The sequence below is a fragment of the Hyperolius riggenbachi genome, chromosome 5 (assembly GCF_040937935.1).
Source record: "Hyperolius riggenbachi isolate aHypRig1 chromosome 5, aHypRig1.pri, whole genome shotgun sequence".
In the NCBI taxonomy this organism is placed as follows: Eukaryota; Metazoa; Chordata; class Amphibia; order Anura; family Hyperoliidae; genus Hyperolius; species Hyperolius riggenbachi.
Window position 1 is genome coordinate 325,972,846 of NC_090650.1, and position 8,042 is coordinate 325,980,887.

The 8,042-nt window shown below is 42.3% G+C and overlaps 1 long non-coding RNA gene across 1 annotated transcript in view; it reads right to left on the reverse strand.

Annotated features, from left to right (window-relative positions):
• LOC137517708 (uncharacterized) overlaps positions 1-7,703 on the reverse strand; it is an 88,721-nt gene extending 81,018 nt beyond the window's left edge. The window contains exon 1 of the long non-coding RNA XR_011020630.1: positions 7,535-7,703. This is a non-coding gene — a long non-coding RNA (uncharacterized lncRNA). The remainder of the gene's footprint in view (positions 1-7,534) is intronic.
• Between the last annotated feature and the right edge of the window lie 339 nt (positions 7,704-8,042).

Sequence of the window (8,042 nt, forward strand, 5' to 3'; positions counted from 1 at the left end):
TGTACTCCAGTAGTTGGACCAAGGGTATATGGGTGGATTTCCTGATTTGTTCTTGTATAGTCTGAGGTCTGTAGCCTTTGTTCAAGCAGGACCTCCTGAGGTTGTTAAAAAGGAGCTGTCAGCCATACTATCTCAGGAAAAAACCCACAAATATATAAGTAGGTAAATACTTGCTCTACTTACATAACATATGTATTGCACTGTCCATGTTATGATTCCTGTGAATTTTATAAAGGAAAAGTAGAGAATCCTATTCTAGACAGTTTCTATATTTACTGTGGCTATTTTGAAGCCAGTCGTGATGTAATATCCGCCCTTAGTCTCCTCTGCCTAATTTGACCACCCTTCACTATAGAAAGTGCATTGTTTCAGCCTGAGAAATTTCGGCCGATCAGAGAGGAACAGAGGTGTGGGAGGGGAAAACAGGAGCGAAAGAGGCTTCAGCCAATCAGGCTGCATTAGTTAAGTCTGAGGGAAAGTAGAGAAGCAAAAAAAGACAACTCAACATGCTCTGCATCTTCTTTTTTGTGAACCAAATTTTCTGTGTACCAAATAAGAGTCAGGTAAACTGGGGAATGATAATTTATCAACAAGAAAAGTAATAATGATTTTAACTTTTGGATTGCCTGATTAGCATTCTTATTACTTGTTTACCAGATAAAAATGAAGAATTGATTTTTGATGTTATGCCCGACAGTTACTCTTTAAGGAGCAAGTCCCTTTACCTGGTGTGTGAGCAAATGCGGTTATAACGTAGTACTGTATGCTGCTTTTATGGAGGCTACTGCCAACTTTGTGGTTTCAGCATGCTCCTCCCCTTGACTGCACTTCACTCCAAGCATAGGGCCTGTTTCCATTAGAAGTGATGCGATGCGGTAGCCGCATCGCACCACCGGTATCCTGAAACACATGCATGGCAATGGAATGGTCTCCATTCCGTGCATTGTGTGCGGAGCAATCCGAGAATCAGCGGTGCGGAGCAATCCGAGAATCTGCAGCATGCTACAGATTCTCGCACAACCACATCCACCCACCGCCCCCTCCATACACTTCAGCATCGGGAGATGCGGAAGTGACAAGGATGCCAGCGGAAGTGATGCGTAGCTGCATCGCATCACTTTTGCCAATGGAAAAGAGCCCACACTCAGCACCTATTTATAAGGCCATTAGGATTGTACCAATGGTACTGACTGGCTGGACTTTACTGACCAATGGGCTTGATTTACAAAACGGTGCTAACTGTTAGCACGGCTGTTAGCACGGCTTTTCGCATGTTTTAGCATGTTTTTGCGTGAAAAAACAGGTTTTGCATGGAAAAACGGTTAACGCGTGCAAAAATTTGCGTTTGCGCGTTAACGTGATTTTTTTCCACGTTAACGTTCACGTTCGCGAATTTTCCGTGTTAATGCACGATTGCGAATTTTTGCGTGCGATAACCCTTATCACACGAAATTTCCCGCGCAGCAATGTTCACAGCGTGCTAACAGTTAGCACCGTTGAATGAATGTTAACTGTTAGCACGCGGTGAAAAGTGCTTCACGTGAAATTTCGCGTGATAACAGTTATCGCGCGCAAAAATTCACATTCACGCATTAATGCAAATTTTTTGCGCTTAAACGGTTGTATTCACATGATACATTTGCATTATCATGCAAAAGCGACCGTTAACGCGCAGAAAATTCCTGTTAATGCGCGACCAGGAATTTTTGCACGTGACAACTGGTTTTTCACCCGAAACTCGTTTTTTCACGTGACAACGTGCTAAAACGCGAGAAAAGCTGTGCTAACAGCCATGCTAACAGTTAGCACCATTTTGTGAATCAAGCCCATTGGCTGTTTTCCTCACTCTGGCCACAGTGGCCCTTTTTTCGTGTACATCTTACCTGCTGCCCTGTTGTATGTCACAGAAAAAAAAGAAAGAAAATTCTCACATTTGATAAAATCCCATTAAAGCTGAAACTGTACATTTAAAAATATATATTTTTCTGCCATCCCCTCTATTATGTCTAAGTGCTGGGTAGGCCGAAATAACAGCCCAACATATATATCAGCTGCTATTAGTACTTATGGATTAGTTGTTTTGACATGACTGAGCTCTCTGATGGGTTCAGCTGTGGAGTGCACATGGGCTGTGGAGTCTTTACTGTTTTATAGATGAAGGACTTACTGAGGCAAAACAGCTCCTGCTAACATGTCTCATTTCAGATACACTAACTTTCAATGGCATCTTTACCAGATTGACAATTTGCAGCTGGCTCTAAACAAGTTTAATTTCATTTTAAAGGCCTGTTTAGATAAACAGCCTTGTTTCCTCATTTGACATTGATTGTTGTCATAAGGAGGACAGATGTTAATATTATAAACGGTATAACGGTGTGACACTACTTTAATATGATTTCCGTAGCGTCTCACTTCTCATAGATATTTTGTTTGGATATATTTAATATGTCAGTGAAGTACTCCTTCTTTGTTTGTGTGCCAAATCAGGCCATCGTGATTAGCACTGGTTAATGCAGGTTCACACTATGTATGTCTTCAGTAATTGATCTGTGCCTTCCCCAATCTGCTAATTTAACTGGCAATTCTATTATGTTTTGTTATTCCAGAAGTGACAGGAAGAAAAAATGAAGGGCAATAATTAGTGTTATTGCCTGACCCAGAATGAACAAGTTGAAGTTCTTATTAGACAGTGGTAAAATTGTAATTATAGGCCCGGGACCTTGTAGTCTCTTTCAAAAGATATAACAATGAGGTATGCTTCATCCAGACATTGAATACAACATGCTGCTGTCAGACTGGAGTCTGCCTATTGTTATTTGATTTGATTTAGATGTTCACATTTGATCTTTCCAAAGTCGTCTAGCTTAGCTGAAATTTGTCACTGATTTTGAACTGTCCTTAATTTACTGGTTCTATTTAAAAAATTAAAAAAAAGACTTCTGTCATTGTTGCTACAGAACGGTATGTATTTCATTATTTTTTTCTGTATTATTTAAAGAGACCCTGTAACAAAGTTTTGAGCCTTATTTCTTCTATCCTATAAGTTCCTATACCTGTTCTAATGTGCTCTGTCTAACTGCAGCCTTTCCTAGTTGCACAGTGGCTGTATTATCTCTGTTATATGATCTAATCTTCTCTCCTATGTCGGCTCTGTCGGGCTGAGGCAGTCAGGCTGGAATGTGCTGCTCTGCTTGTGATTGGATAGAAGCTATACACACCCTCTCCAGGCCCCCTGCACACGCTGTATGACTCACACACTGAGCTACTCTCAGCCTATCACTTGCTATGTCTTTTGTTTGTAAACACTGCATAAAAATGGCAATTACAAGCCAGGATTGCAGCAGGGAGTGGCAGAAACAGCACAGAGGGGCCCAGGAGAACAAAATGAATAGAATGGTATGCTTTTTATTGTAAGATTTTTACAGTACAGATTCTCTTTAAACACAAGTAGCTTCAAGAATGTGAAGTACATCATTCTTAAAATGTACACTATATAACATACAGTATATTTCAAAATATAGAAGGGTGAAGATGGGGATTACCGCTTCACTGTACCTCATGAGACAGTGCTGGAACACAGGCAGCCAAGCCCAATAGATCAGAGTAGAGAAGGAAGGTCCGCACCAATGTCTCCATAGTCAAAAGGTTTATTCAGGACATATCCAGATACAATTGAAAGCACGTGACTGACATGTTTCGGACCTTACGTCCTTAATGATAGCCATTTTACAGCTCTCTGTGTAAGGTTTTAAAAAGGATGTGGCAGTGAAAGGTGGGGCATGGCCCAACCCTCCAAGGGGAGGGGTGAACACATAGGTACCACATCCCACCAAGGACTATCACCTTCTAAAAGATGTATGCAATTGCGTTTAAAAACCATGTAACAAAAAAGTTAAAACAAAGGAGCAACGAAAGAAAATGCAATTAATGGTGTAAATAGAACACAGTATTGTCATTGGACACAGAGGATATACATAGTTTGATGTACATACAAAACATAAGTGTAATGCTGGGGGGTCATACTTTCTGACCAGCCAGCACAACAAGGCTGAGAGCTGAATTATGGAAGAGGATACACAGGCTGCCCAGAGCAACTGCAGCTCTGGGCTTCTGATAAAATGCAATGGCAGCGCAGTGCGATGTTGCGCTGCTCTTGTGATAGCAAACATTCAGACAGATACAAGACAGACCGGAATGAGGTAGCCAATAGCAACCACAGCAATGGCTACCTGCAAGGACAGGACTAGGAGGACAGAGGCTGACAGAATGAATGCTTGCTAATCTAGTCACTATCTCAGTGTCAGCAAGCATTCACAAAGACAAGAGTGAGGTAGCCAGTAGCAACCACAGCAATGGCTACCTCGCAAGGACAGGGCAGAATAGTCAGGAAATAGCAGAATCAAAGGCAGGCAAACGTAATACATAGACAAATATACAATAGATATGATTTCCTAGCGTATTACAATTTACAGCTATCAATGAAACTACAAACAACTGACTAACATATGTATATATCGGCGATGAACTGATATATAACATAAGCGAGGAACGCTGGCTAGGATCAGGAGCAATACCGCGAACAAGGCTAGGCAATACAAATCTCTATACTAGAAGGAGTATGTATATATGTCCCCGTGGGAAATATATAACATAACTCCACAGGATAACTGAACTAAGACAAGGAATATATTTTACAATATCAAGGGACCCAGTAACAGCCTAGACAGAGCTGAAACTATGACGGGCCGCAGTCTAACAGGATAAGGAGGCTTTTTTGCTGGCATCAGCCAATGGATGCAAGCATGCAAATCTCCACACAGCTGAATGGTAATCACTCAATCTTGAGCTGGCTTGAATACCATTTGCTAGCGGAAAGACCATCATAGCAAATGCATGCAGTGCTATGCAAGAACATGCATGCAGGAAATCCAGGGCTATCTGCAGCAAACCATAAGTGGAATAATGACAGTATTCTGAGCTGTCCAGAACTGCAGAGCAATTGCAAATGACAAAGTGACTCACTGCAAATGCACAACCTAATGCAGACTGACAAACCAGAACTGTCCATTTGTGGCTCCACCTGCAATGGACAGAACACGTCACAGGAGGAATCTTAACAATAAGTTTGCATACAAATAGATCACTGTACAAAGAACTTTGACCTTATTACCCTGTGACCAAAGCCAGATCCCACCTCGCATTGAGTCCATTAGGTGATCTGGTTCCAAGACGGAAAATCCAAAGTGCTTCCCTTTTGCGAATCATCGCCTGTAGGTCTCCTGCTCTCCTGGGAAAGAAGACCCTCTCTATGCCCTGAAATGAGAAGCCCAGGGGCGTAGCAATAGGGGTTGCAGAGGTTGCGACCGCATCGGGGCCCTTGGGCAAGAGGGGCCCCAAAAGCCCTCCCTCTACCGCAGTATTAGTTCTCTATTGGTCCTGTGCTCATAACAATCACTTCTATAGATACATTGAATAGTGGTTATCATTAACAGACTGCTCCCCATCCCCTTCTTGCACCTCTGACACTGTAGTTGCCTTTGGTAGGTTTTGGTGCGGCGTATCAATTGTTATATATAGAGTGCTTGGGGGGGCCCCATTGTAAAACTTGCATCGGGGCCCACAGCTCCTTAGCTACGCCACTGGAGAAGCCAGACATGTCTACAGGAGCCACAGCAAACACCCTTGTTTCCAATTCCAGTCCTATGGAACAAGAACCCCTGGTAAACCAACAGGTCAAGAATTTACAACCTGAATCCTCAAAAAACTTACAGAGCAGACCCACCTATTTCAAATGACACAAAAATACTCACACGACAGGGAAAAGAGGAGGAAGACACGGAGGGCAGGGATAAAACATCGGGCTAAAGGTAAATTCAATCCTGTCAGGACTAGAGATGGCCCGAACCTCCCATTTTAGGTTCGCAAACCTACCGCGAAAGTTCGGTTTGCGCAAACGTTCGCGAACCGCAATAGACTTCAATGGAGAGGCGAACTTAGAATATTAGAAAAAATTATGCTGGCCACAAAAGTGATGGAAAAGATGTTTCAAGGGGTCTAATACCTGGAGGGAGACATGGTTGAGTGGAATAGACATCAAAAGTCCCAGAAAAAAATCTGAATTTGACACAAAGCAGTGTTTTAAGGTCAGAAATTTCATTGAATGTTCAATTGCAGGCCTACACTGCTTTACAACATCAGGAAGTGTAATCCTTCCTAGGAGGGTCTTGTCTTCCAGGGAATTGTAGGATTTCAAAAGCCAGCTTACATACATTGGCCGGGAATCGAACCCAGGTCTAGTGCTTGGTGGGCAGCTCTCCTCACCACTATACCACCGCCAACACTACATGCTGAAGCCAGCCTAGCATGTACCATTATGATATATCCAAGAGAAAAATGAGCCTGCTTAGCGATTTGTAGGATGTCAAAAGCCAACTCACATACATTGGCCAGGAATCGAACCCAGTCCTAACATGTGGTAGGCTGCTATCCTAACCATTATACCACCAACACAACACACTACAATGCTACATGCTGAAGCCAGCCTAGCATGTACCATTGTGATATACCCAAGATAAAAATTAGCTCGCTCTCTCTCTCTCTAGGCCTTGATGCTATTGAACTAAATTTTCAGCTTAAAACCATCAACGGATACCGGCAGAATTTCACAGGCAATTTCGGAATTCTGCCAGATTGAAAAAGCAATTCCGTTCCGACCAAACGGAATGGAATGACCAATTTCCGCCCAAAATTGCGGAAAATACAATTCCGCGGAAAGCGGTGACCATCCCTACTAGAGAGAGAGAGAGAGAGAGAGAGAGAGAGAGAGAGAGAGAGAGAGAGAGAGAGAGAGAGAGAGAGAGAGAGAGAGAGAGAGAGATGAATCTTAATACTGGAACTAATTCTTAATATTGGGGTGATAAGGTGTAGTTATCCCCTAGAAACCCACCATCCTGCCGCTTCAGTGAATCTCATTGATATTCAGCTATACTGTAACTTGGAGCAGCAGGGTAGAGATCAGTGACAGCTGTGCTCTTCAGATTTTAACCACCAATCTTTAATTTCTTTTGTCAGGGAAGCATTTGTATGGAGAGAAAAACACATTGGATAGCTGTACATTTTATGATTTATTATAACCAATGAGTTATATATATTGAGGATATTTACATCTCTTCACAATAAATGGATACTGAATCTCTAAGTGGTAATATGTATGAAGGGGGAGTATACACTAACCTTGTGCTATTCACTATACACACAGGTCAAGGTCTCAGATGTGTGTGTAATATATATACTGTGTATATATATTACAGGCAAAGTACAAAATGCAGGCATTCTATAGAATGCCTGACCATTTTAGGCAAAGTACGAAATGTCTGTTTTTGTTACGTACTTTGCCTAGGCATTCTATAGAATGCCTGAATTTCGTACTTTTCCTGTAACACATACAGTGAATGTACAACCAAACGCCTGTAGATGTGAGTGGCGTCTCTCTCCTCTCCTGTTCTGCAGCTCTCTTTCTCTTCCTTATCCTTACTTTAGTTTTTCAGTAGTGCTCTTTTGCCTGTGCCTCTGCTTTGCTTTGTCAGTCTCACCAATGGCTGGTCTCTTCTTTAGTCTTTGCCTCTATTTTCTCACAAAAAATAATGCTTATTTCTTGCTGCAAGTAGAGCATTGTATCATGGCTCTAAAATTATCATTTTTTTGCTGCATCATGGCTTTTCAGGCTCCTCCCCCTCACTAGCCTTCAACTGCCAAAACCCAACTGCCATTTTTCCCCTGCACATGATGTCCAGCTTTTTTTCCTCTTTCCTGCTCATGGGCTCCCCCCCTGGCAGCACCTGAAGGCTCCTTCACAGCAGCACTTTTCACAAACAGTAAATATCAGCATGCATGCACCCATCATCAGCACTAGCCTGAGCCTCACTGACAGGCATAGGTATTGCAGCTGTTACAGTCAAAGTGTGAAAAAAGCAGGGATTCTATATAAAAACAGGTATTCTACACTTTGCCTAAATGACTTCAGGTATTCTATAGAATGCCTA